Raw genomic sequence first — 11374 nt, 5'->3', positions numbered from 1 at the left:
TCTAACAAGCGGTATCAAGAGCACAAGGTTGTTTGCATGCAAATCGGTTATAGTTTTTCCGAGTTATACGATTAACATATAAAACTCATAACACTACTACATTGTGATCCTGTAGCAACACTTCGCTATTGTTGCATAATGTCGTATAAATGTTGCCTTAGAGTTTATGCAACACTTAATGAAGTGCTACATAAAGTCTTGTTGCATTAGCTCATTGCAACACTTAATGCAACACTTTTCAAACTAAAGCAACACTTTTATGAAGTGTTGCAAATGTTATGCTTATGCAACGCTTTTTTCAATTTCAAAGGCAGCATTTTTATTTGCTAATGCAACACTTCTTGTGAAAAAATAGCAACACTTCCTGAACTAATGCAATACTTTTCATGTTGAAAAGCAACACTTATAACAAACAAATTCAACATTTTTATTTTGTAAACGCAACACTAGTTACGTTCAATAACAACACTTGTAATAAACAAATACAACAGTAAAACAATACTTAATTGTAATTCTCACTAATTGTGCATTCAATAGCAAATCATTCCAAAATTGCAATACATTCAGTCTCAAAATGAATGTCAATTACATTTCCAAAAAGAATCAAAAGTAGAACTTAGCAAATGTTTAAGTAGAAAAAATGTAGCAAATGTTTAAATAGAACAAATGAGTAACGATTATTATATTAAAAGTCTTCATTGTTGTACTTTGGACCATATGTATGTTGCCACCCGAACAGAAAATCAACCCACGGCAAAATAATAATACCTCAAATGCAACCTGTAACATAAAAAATGGAACACAATTAGATTTGAGGATCGCGGAATATTTAAAGGTATGCCTACAATCATAGCCATCTCAGCCAACAACTAATGTGAACGTCACTATAAGGTATGCCTAGGCTGCCAAAAGTAAGATCACATTGAATAATAACAAATGCACTTCGTGCCCTCCAATTAATAGAGCTTTTGCAACCTTGGTCAAGCATAAGCCATGTTAAATGTGACAAGCCTAGCCAACAAATCAGAATGTTAAATCTGATCTTTAACCAATTCTAAATGAAAAGGGTACACTTTAACCAAAATGTTCCCACATTAAAACAGGGGGCAATTCTCATCAATAACTTCTCACATTCATCGGCAAGACTTACGGGAGAAAAGTCAGAGCATCAAAAGTCAGGGGTATGGGCATGAGACCAAACTATGCAAATATGGTAAGCAAAAGTCAGAGCATCAAAAGCAAGTCAAGAGACTTGAAGGAACCTGTACAAAGGAAAGACCAGCAGCAGCGAAAACCTGTTGAGCAGCTGCAGAAACCTGTTGAGAAAGTGCAGCAACCTGCTGATCCACAACAGAAACATGATGAGCAACAGATTGCTCCTTCAGAGAACTCAGCAGAAGGAATAATGATCCCTGTGTTTGAGGATAAGCAAGAGAATCAAAGTGTTAATACCCCACCAGGACAGATAATTCAGACTCAAGTAAAGGAGAAACTGAGCCATGGTATCACTCAAGGAATCTGGACTGAAACATACAACATTAGGGATGGGTATAATTTTCTAAGGGACGCTAGACTTGAGGTTCCCTGGTACCATCAAGCCTGATATGCATGGTATATCCCCAAACACAGATTCATTTCATGGTTAATCTACCAGGACGCACTTAACACTAGGAACAAGCTGAAGAGGATAGGGGTAAGTGAGACTAAGAACTGTTGTGTGTGTGAGCAGAGAGTGGAGACTCTGAACCATCTTTTTTTCAAATGCCATTACAGCTGCTTGATACTGAACTACCTAGAAGATTGGATGGAGATCAAAATTACAAGAACAAATACTCTGAATCGGATAAATTGCAGCAGATTTTCCAACCTCCATAAACGAATTGTAAGAGTGACGATGAATGCTTACCTGTATAGTGTCTGGCAGAAAGGAAACCAAAGCAGAATTGAGATGAAACTAGACAAGCCGCAACAGGTTGGTGAATGTATCAAGAGATTGACGAAGAACGGATGCTCACAATTCATAATTCGTCCTGTGGGATCCCGGGATCAGAGATGGCTGAATAGATTTGAGCATGGATGACTAGGGGTTAGCTGATTGGAATAATTGGAATAACACCAGAATATGTAATACAACAACTTTTCTATGCTTTACCCAGTTCAAAATATACCAATATACCAACTGCATTCCACAACAATCAAAGAACGCATAAACTAATACACATACTATTATCCATTTAATGTAACCATTATATATACATATTAAGCCCAAATTTAATCCTAATTCGTATTATAATCTTAATACCTATTTTTCACAAACCCTAAGCTTTGAACTGCTCAGTTCAACACCTATACATGAATATAAACAAAATGTAAACAATTACATTATGTAAAAGCCAAACAGTAACCCTTCTGTGGTTCGTGATTCATGAATAATTCGATTAAATTAGGGTATACCTTACAAATGTGAAGAGAAGATGGAGTTCGTCTATAGGAGAGGAAGGTCGGCGGTGGAGGACATGCATATGCCAGGAGGGATGGTGGTGCTAGCGTCATCGTCGTAGTGGATCTCTCGTACGTGGAGTAAATGCATATGCCAGGAGGGAGTGGTGGTCGTTGGTCAGATCCGAGGGTAGTATACGAATTGAACTCTTGCACAAGATCAAAACTTCAAATCAAGAGACAGACTAAACAAAATCCAGAAAAATTAATTGCAAAACAAACCTTATTATGCATCAAAAATCAACAATGTAGATATAATTCCACCAAATCATAACCTAAACCCAACAAATTAAACTCGGCCACATACCAAAACACCACAAGGTCAAAACATTAAATCGAAAATCGAAACGAAACCCAGAAAAACAAACCTTATTATGCATAAGAATAGAACAGCCAGGTTCCAACTGATCCTTATCAACAACAGACAAAATCCCAACATAATACTCAGGACCAACAGAAGAAGAAACAATAGCATGATTCTCATCAATTAACTCTTCCAAATTCCCAACACTCATAGGAGACCCACGAAGATCATCAACCTTAGATCGATCTTCTTCAGCTTTATCTTCTTGTGGTTTAAGTCTTTCTTGATTAGAAACAAACTCTTCCTCCATTAAAAGGTAGTCTTTGATGCGCTCAAGTTTAAGGAGGCGGAGTTTGCACTTGGTGTGTGGGGTTACGACTGGTAGGCGATTGGTTGCGGTATCGGCTCCGCCACGGGTTTTGCGTTTTCGGCCGACGCGAGTAAATGCATATGCCAGGAGGGAGTGGTGGTCGTTGGTCAGATCCGAGGGTAGTATACGATGGACCGTGCTGCACCTTGACGTCGACGGTGGTGTCCGATCAATCATTGATGGCCTGTGGAGGGCAAGGGATCCGTGGGTGGTGACTGCTGAGCATACAAAGGGACTCAGGGAATTAGGTTGAGGCGTGTGTGTGAGGGGATTAGCGTTGAGAGGAGTGTGATTAATGAAGAGGCTAATGAAAATATACTAGTTTTAAACCCGTGCAAAATTGCACGGGTATGTATTTGGGCCGGTATTAATATTTTTGGATATATTTATATATATATATATTTTTTTTTGCATTTCTATTGTAATTATCTAGTTGAGTTAAATCAGCGATCTACATAATTAATGTTACACTTGTTTCAAATACGTGTTCAAATGTAATGGTTTAAGAGGAAATAATGTAATATACTATTGTAAATAAAATTTGCATACATAAAAAACTTTACATCCCGAAAAAAGAAATATAATTTAATAATCAACTTTAACATTTGCAAATTATTCTAAAAATTGAAAATTTTCATGATAGTGGTTCTCGGCAGGGGCGGACCCACCTAGTAGCAAGGGGTGGCGTCCGCTACCCCCAAACGTAAAAAAAATGGTTTACAAGACGATTTTTGCTACCCCAATTATTGTTAAACAGTAAATAAGTAGATATTATTCTAGTAAATCTCCAATAAACATGTTCTGGTTCAGTGGTAAAGGTTTTAGTTTTTCACCAGTTGATCAAGGTTCGAATCTCCTTACATGCATATAAAGAGTAATTTTTTTTTTGCTATCCCATATATTAAATCCTAGGTCCGCCCCTGGTTCTCGGGGATTTGACATTGATTGTTACGTATTTTCCGTAATCACCAAGTTTCTTGGAGGTATATGAACACCTATATTCGTCAAGCATAAAGGCAAAGACGAATTATTTCATTAATTTTTGTAAAATATTCACATTATTTGTTATTCAATCCCGTTAGTAAATGTAATTTATTCACGTAATTATATAATTTTATTAGTAACTATGTAATTCAGTCCGATTATATCTAATTACTTTCATTTATTCCGATTTGTAATTTATTCCGTTTATATGCAATTTCTTTTACTTATGCCGATTATCTATTTATTTCATTAACTATGTAATTCAGTCCGATTATATGTAATTACTTTCATTTATTCCGATTTGTAATTCATTCTGTTTATATGCAATTTCTTTTACTTCTGACGATTATCTATTTATTTCATTAACTATGTAATTCAGTCCGATTATATGTAATTATTTTCATTTATTTCGATTTTTAATTCATTCCGTTTATATGCAATTACTTTTACTTCTGCCGATTATCTATTTATTTCATAAAATATTTTCTATGACATAATTTGTCGCATGTTTGTCAGAGACGATTTAAAGAAATAAACTCTTTCCACGTAAACGGGACCTACCATTACCTGAATTTCCCAAAAAAAAAAAAAAAAAATTGGGTGAATGACGTGGCGCATCCTGTGTTGAGCATTGTCTTTTGCATTAATATAGATAAGATTTGAGGCGTAAATATTGGCATCAGTTCCAATTGAACAACCGATACCACTAATTTTCTATATATCTAAACAAAATTGGCATCGGTTCTAACTTTATCGCTGATGGCAATAATGAGAAAATACTAGTGTTGCTCAAAGTGTTGCGACAAAATACAACGCTTGTTTCGAAATGTTGCACTTATAGTAGTACAATGCAACACTTTTCTTAAAGTGATGCCCTATATAAGTAAAAGCAACATTTTTGAATAAAGTGTTGCATAATTAACTCAAAATTGCAACATAAATATAAAGTGTTGCTACCGAAATGTTGCATTACGTCCATTTTTGTAGTAGTGTAAACTTGTGTTATTATGATATATCACGAAAATAATTTATGCATGTTAAAGTTTCTGATCCTAAAATGTATTTACGATATTATGGTTAATTTATGGATTTTTATTGTTCATTTTAAATAATATTGGCATTAAAATGTGATTTTTATGATTAAAATGTCATTTTTGGACGAAAATTAGCTAAACTTCAAATTTTCCAGTGGTTTTTGGATATGTTTTCACATATATTAGTTTTAGATGATCTGGAAATTTTCAAAAAATTCTGAGTTTTTATGCTCGAAATATGGATTTTTCATGTTAAAAATCGAATTTAGATGAAAAATAGGTTAATATGTGAAATATTTCGAATCTGGTCATAGAAATTTAGTATGTTGTCACATGCAATTTTACAAGATGTGTGTAAAATAATAGGCTATAATGAAGTCTTCATGCATGATTTATGGATTTTTGATTAAAAAAATAGCATAAATAGTGACTTAATTAGTGAAAAATTGCTAAAACATACTTCATGACTAAGGAAAAACATCACATGTTGCATTTTATTATCTTTTTCAGATCTAAAATTGAAAAGTTGATGAATATAATTTTTCTCATGTTTTTTATGATTTTTATTGATAAATCCGATAAACCGCAACATTGTTTTTCCCGATAACTTTCGAAATTTTTAACCTAAGTTTTTGAACATTATGAGTGTCATGGTATTTTTCCAGAATGTTCATGAGTTTAAATTTCAAATTTTGAATTTATTTGAAATTTTTGTGATTTAATTGAAGTTTATAGCTTTTTATTGTAATTTTAGGTCCATTAATGAACAATTTTAGAAATATGAGTTAATTATGGTCAAATAGTTAGTGGAGACTAATTTTGAGTCCTAAGAGGTTAGGGTAATTAACTTGTGCATAAATATGATTTTATGTATTTTATTGTGATTTTAAAAGGTTGAATCACGCAAATCCGTAAAAACCGATTAATATACGATATTCGATCCTTAAGGCGATTTAGCATAAAATTGGGCATGTTCATACATATTATAATGCTGCATTTTATTTATGATTGTCATAATTTTATTTTATGTAATTTTACTTAGTATGGCCTTAGTTTTTAATTGGTATTACCCGAAATGTATGGGAATATCGATTCGGTTGTAATTTATTGTGATCTCGTATCACCGTCTTGTAATTTAATAGATTTTTATTTATTTTTATTATATATGTATAATAGGAAATTATGTAATTTGTTATGTAATTTAATTATTCCGGAGTTCCATAAAGACGGATTCATTCAAGACGGTGATACATAAAGACGGTGTTACCTCGAGATGCGTGCCAAAACCAAAGTTCAAGGGACCAATGGAGTTGGTTTCCGAATATGTAATAGTTAATTATATTTTCTATTTTAGGAAGGCCATACTAGGATTTAATTTATGCTTTGCATTTTATTTATATGTCGCGTGCATTGCTAAATCGCCATAACTAAAACATGCATTATCATTTTAATCGAGTAGATCGACCGTGTCAATTATAATTATCGTAGTTCACCGCTTTAGTTCACTTAAAACGTGATAGATAATAAATTGACATGACCTCTCGCTAAAAATAATCAATTGAGACATAGCCTTAACAAATAGTAGAAACCATGAAGTACCAGTTTCGCAAGGGAGTTGAGCCGGCTTTACCGTAAGACAAACCTTGTTACGTTGGTGAAGTGGGTGATAAATGTCTATCCACCGAATTCATGTTGATGAGGGATGAATCGGCCCTACCGTGCCCAAGTTGATGTGGATTTGGATCATGGACACATTTATTCGAAATTTGGATTGAGCTCAACGGAAGTATTCGTGACCGTAGTTACATGTGTTCCGGGCTAAAGATAAATGTTAATGTAATTTTATCGACCAAGAGTTCTAAAAGTAGAATCGATTAAAGTGTTAATCCACCGAGTTATATTGATAAAGGATGAATCGGCCCTACCGTGCCCAAGTTAATATGAATTTGGATCTTGGAATCATTTATCATAGTTGGGTAGAGGTCACTATGTAAATGCTTTACTTGTTATTTACAAGTATTAATAAAACGATAAATGTTAAGTTTTTCATTATTCCGTTATCATATTGTTCTATTTCTTTACCACAATTCATATACGATATCATTTCGATTTTTGATTCAAATCTCCATTAAAACATCGTAACTAAAGACAAATATGAATTTGCTTCTAAAACCTCAAATGAACCATTGCTAAGGATCTCTTGTAAAGAGTATAGATAAAAGTTATTCATTATCAAACAGGTTTTTGATTCTTGACTAACACATCTACTTACAATGGATTGTTTTTCATATACTTAATTAAATTAAGTACCTTAAAGCGATAAATTGTTTTGGTAATTAGTTTTGTCAGAATTCGTAATTGACCAAAATAACGCAACCACTTCAATGAAGGTTTTAAGACTAAAACAATTGAATTAAAGAGTAATCTTCATAAGATTCCACTTTGCTTCTCTAAGTAAAGACTCTTTGAAATGAGTGGGAGCATTCTCTTAAACCGTTGAGAAAAGGATGAGGTTCAAGAAGTAAACTTAGAATGGAATTGATACAAGGTAATGTTAAAAGTAAAGTTGTTGAGAATAGCGATACTAAACCTATCAATATGAACCAATAAAGTTTCCACTGTCTTAAATGTTGGACACTAGAAAGGAAACTACCCCAAATTATTGAAGAATCAGCAAGTTAGATGTGGGACATCTAATGGGACCTTCTTCTTTAAATGTTTATTTGATTAAACATAAATTTTGCTAGAACCATTTCGTCGATATTAGAAACCAGTGGAGGTTTTCATCATTATGTTTGATACATAGGATGATTAGAATTTAACGACTAGCAACAATGAAGTCGAGAGATAGAGTCATTGTATACTCAATCTAGCTTTTGGGTTTAGAGTTGTACTTAATTATGACTATTAAGTACATAAACACTAAATAAGAATACAAACTTGTTAAGATACAAAAGTGGTTTCACTTTTGTGACCCTATACACCACGATTTGATGTATGGCTAGCACATTATCAAGGTGATTATATTCTAAACCAAACTAGAATGATATATCATGAAGATGATACAAGACTCAAATTGTTAACCCAAGATTAAACCTTAGATTCTGGAATGATGAACGCAAAGAGTTATCGAGTACTCTTGAAACCATTAGATCTTATGGTATATGTGTATCTTGTATTCAAAGCAAGATATCTCGTGCCTTTTGGTTGAAAAGGAGATTGAGGTTGTAAATCATTGATCCAAAATAGGTTGATCATTTTATTTTACCAACGATTTAGGTTGACACTAATGTGTTCACTTAATAAGGTAAATAGAGAAATCTTTGAAGAAGTTCAAAAGTTCAAAGAAGCACGATTTAGTCGTGATGGGATTATCAAATGAAGACTTTGATATAAGCCAAAGGAAATGTGATATAGTATCACAAGTTAATCTCTCATAGCACGCATTATGGAATAATGTGTGATTGGATAAGAAATCAAACGCTATTCGATATGGTTTGGATTTCATCAAGTCACTTTGAGTTACTTGATCCTTTTGGGGATTTTATCATTTTGTCTAAATTATTTTCCACTAAATCTAAACGATTCATATGAGATATGTACCATGTTTGTAAGCTTACACAAGAAACAAATGCTCTTTTTCCCTTTTAATTATCACGAGTACGACGGGTTTGCGGCTCGTGAAGCTGTCTTTCTAAAATACAAGTGTATTTCTAGAAGACAGAGTGGGAGAAATTATTCAAGAGCCACAAAGAATGTTATGTCGCAAGAAACTGGTCTTTCTTAGCTACATGAGACGTTTTGTGTAAGACGTTATTTCTTTAAAACCTAGGAGGTTAAATTCGTCACTGGTTAAAGATGATGAATTCATGCTACTTTTAAGAAAGTAAAAAGCTTATAACTTACAAAGAAATTGTTTGATTCAAGTTAATTACTTCTGGAAAGTAATCAACAAATGACTTACAAAAGAGTGTTTAAGTCACAACTCAATACAAGGATTAGAGCCATGAAAATCCGAAATAAAAGGCTTGATTAGTGTCAAAGGGTTTTGCACTAATAAAGACAGTTTTCAAGGCTTGATTGGTGGCAAAGGGTTTTGCGCTAGTTGAAATGTTTAAGTCTATTTGGATCCTCTTAGGGATTGTGTTTCATTATTATGAAATACATAGCGAGTGAATCTAAAACCCACTTCAGTAAAAGGAATGTATTCAATACATGTCTTGAGTTTAGTAGATTCTTGCAATCCTAAGATAATGTGAAACTTAAGAGAGGATCTTAAGTAGGACATCAATGAGTTAGAATCAATGTTTTGATCATGTTATAAAACTTTTCTCGAGAAGACGAGAAGTTGTTTTTATACATGGAGTTTAGTGGGAGTTACGGAAATTTTATTTAGTCCGATATGTGGATGACATATTGATCATTGAGAATGATTTAAGACATTTGGAGTAATATAATACATCTTTAATATCCAGATTTATGAAGATAAATCTACATGATATTAGCATCAATAAGAAGTCTTATGTTGATAAGATTCATGACTAGTTCAATTAAATTGAACATATTTGATCGATTCCATTTGCTTTTTGCACGGATCAATTAAATGAGTAATGATGTATAACACTTAATATACTTTGAGTATGATGAATTGTTTTCAAAATCTAATTTAAGTAATCTTTACCAAGTAAGCCATAAAGATTACCCTTAAGTGCTTGCAGAAGCATTAAGGAAGTAAACCAAAGTGTTTATGATGCAATTTTGTGTAAGGGTGTTACACAAGTGACAATTGACAATTGAGATAACGCATGGTTTCCGACAAAACCATAATCAAAACACATTAGGATGGTTAAGATACCATTGTGGCTATGATATTTAAGAAATATATTTTCTAGAATCGTTCTAGGCAATAAAGAACAATGAGAAATGTTTACAACGAAAATTGAGTACACTTGTAATCATGAGATGTGTAAGAAGGATGAGTCCCGCACACTGTGAAAACAGTGGGAGCTATTCCAAGGCTAGAGGGCCTATGTCTTGATTGGATCTCGACACGTACTCAGAAAGTTTTGTAATGCAAATGTATACATTACAAAGGAAAACGAGTATGTAGTAAGGTTGAGTAAGGTACAAGAAGTTGATAAAACCTAGTAACCAAAGCCTTCTCATAGGCTTAACATGATGAGTCATGTCATTTCAATTAAATTGAGATAAATAACTACATAAAAGATCAAATTAGATTATAGAATATGAAGTAGTAATCAAGCATTGACTATTCATATGTGATAATCGCATTTGTCGTTTGAGTTTTACTCTAAAACTCTTCTTTTATACTTTGTTACATCCAAACGGGTTGTAGAGACAACATTGAACCCCGTTAAAGTGAACACGGATTAGCATTGTATTCGCCCATAGTCACTTGTATGAGGTGACGTCTCGAAGTAACTAGAGTGTGATGCGAGTGATGGCAAGTTCAAGTGCCATAGAGTCATGTGAGATGACTAGTCGATCACATAGGCAGACTGTTAGGAACACTTTGTCGGGCAGTGACCGCTTATAGAGTTCTGGCAAATTTATATAGCCTGGTCGTGGCGAGAGCTACTATAGTATTCTAATGAGTCGATTCTTTTGACTAAAGACTGTTTGCCTAAGATGGCACAGTTTCAGATTAACTTTGATTTGTGTTACTACGACCTTCGTAAATGGGGTCAAATGGACATATTTTGGGTTATGATGGTTGTGGCTAGTCGAAGGGAATAAGTGCGATAGGAATTGTCCACCCCTTTGTCGGGGGTTAAAACAATATCTCGGGGCCACTCGAGGAGTAATGAACTGAAATGCGTGGCCACGCTCGGAAGGTATCTATGATAGATAAATCCGGTCAATCAGTTATTCTCCAGATCGAGGAAACCACTCTCGATATGATCACTTGCAAGTACGACCCGAAAGACACCTTGCATTGAGTGGGAGGTAGTAATAGGACAAGAGAATTGGTGACGCACACTTGTCGAGGACAAGTGGGAGATTGTTGGGAAATGTGTCCTCAACAATAGTGCGATCACATGATTTAAATATCATTATTAAATCTCATTTCAAGAATACGGAAGGGATGATACATATATATATATAGTCAACTGGTCCACACATATCGGTAATGATTGGCTGGCTAGAGTTTGACATTACTGT

The 11374-nt window shown here is 33.8% G+C and overlaps 1 long non-coding RNA gene across 1 annotated transcript; it reads right to left on the bottom strand.

The window, feature by feature from the left end:
- Positions 1-497: 497 nt before the first annotated feature.
- Positions 498-3485, bottom strand: LOC141608392 (uncharacterized). The gene is made up of 5 exons (XR_012526994.1): positions 2868-3485; positions 2455-2648; positions 1907-2056; positions 1263-1412; positions 498-780 (listed from the first exon to the last, which is right to left on the bottom strand). It is a non-coding gene; the product is annotated as an uncharacterized LOC141608392 (long non-coding RNA).
- Positions 3486-11374: the final 7889 nt, after the last annotated feature.

This window comes from Silene latifolia, chromosome 1, assembly GCF_048544455.1.
Source record: "Silene latifolia isolate original U9 population chromosome 1, ASM4854445v1, whole genome shotgun sequence".
NCBI classification, from domain to species: Eukaryota; Viridiplantae; Streptophyta; class Magnoliopsida; order Caryophyllales; family Caryophyllaceae; genus Silene; species Silene latifolia.
Note: the sequence above shows the minus strand (reverse complement) of the source record. Positions and strands in the feature narration are given on the sequence as shown.